Genomic DNA, 1272 nt, shown 5'->3' with positions numbered 1-1272 from the left:
ATAATTTGGGGACATGGTAGGGATCCAGGTTCATTTTTTGCCATGTGGATATCCAATTGCTCCAGTGCCATTTATTGAAAAGGCTATTTCCCCAATGCCCTCCCCCCGGATTATGATAGTGTCTTTATCGTAAATCAAGGGATCGTGGATGTGTGGATGTTTCTGGCCTCTCTATTCGGTACCATTGATCTATTCATCTAATATTTGCAACAGCGCCACATTCTCAATTACTGTGACTTTCAAGTAAGTCTTGAAATCTAGTAGTGTAAGTCTTCCAATCCACTCTGATTCAAGATTATCTTGGTTATTCACTGGGATGGACACTTAAAATTGGTACATGTATGTGTGTATCGATGCTAACCCTCAATTTAAAATAACAAAAAGGGACTTTCCGGGGGTTAAGGGAGATGAGATATTGAACCTCTCTCAAGGACTTAGAAATCAGGAGCCTGTATGGTGGCAATAGTCTAGGGCTGCCTTTCTAGACACAGTGTGCAAGCTCCAATCTGTTACAAGCCCCACCTACTATTCCCCACCACTAAGGCAGATAGGCCAGCGCTCTCTCTCCTCTTACTCTGGACTCATTTCACTCATTTACCTTGTTGCTTGGACCCTGGATGTATGGGAACAAACAGACTAGTTTAGTAGAACTAGCTCTGGCCATGTGAAGAAGTGTTCCTGGCAGTGTTGATAAGGCTGCAGAGCTCTGGATAACTGAGGGAGGGGGTGTTCTAGAGCAGGGCTCTCATTATGGGCACTGCTGACACTTGGGGCCAGATCATTCTTAGTGATGGGGGTTGTCCTGGACACATTCCTGGATCCCACTAGATGCTCTCCCAAGTCGCAACAACCAAAAGCGTTTCCAGACAGTACCAAATGTTCCCTGTGGATAGAGGCAGAATCACACCCAGTTGAGAACTGCTGGCCTAGACCCACAACAGAAACAGGAGGTAGGAAGAGAGATATGTAGGGGATAGGGGACCTGAGTTAGGAACATGGGCAGGACCCCTACAGTTCCCATCTACTAACTTTCCCTCAGCCAGCAGAATAAGAATCTCCAAAAAGGGAGAGGACGACTCTGACAGAGCAAGAGTAGACAGGGCTGGGGGAAGCTGTGAGCAAGACAGCATCTTCACAAACTCCAAGAGGCATCTTCTGTGTAAACTACAAGAATGATGTCCTCTAGTGTTGTATGATGTGTGGCCCTAGGTATAAACTATTTCAAAGCTCTCATCCTTCTAAATAGTCTATAAATTTTGTCCTTTTCCCATT

The sequence above is a fragment of the Bison bison genome, unplaced genomic scaffold (assembly GCF_000754665.1).
Source record: "Bison bison bison isolate TAMUID 2011002044 unplaced genomic scaffold, Bison_UMD1.0 scf7180017864369, whole genome shotgun sequence".
NCBI classification, from domain to species: Eukaryota; Metazoa; Chordata; class Mammalia; order Artiodactyla; family Bovidae; genus Bison; species Bison bison.
The sequence above is the reverse complement of the archived record's forward strand: the minus strand, read 5'-3'. Positions refer to the sequence as shown.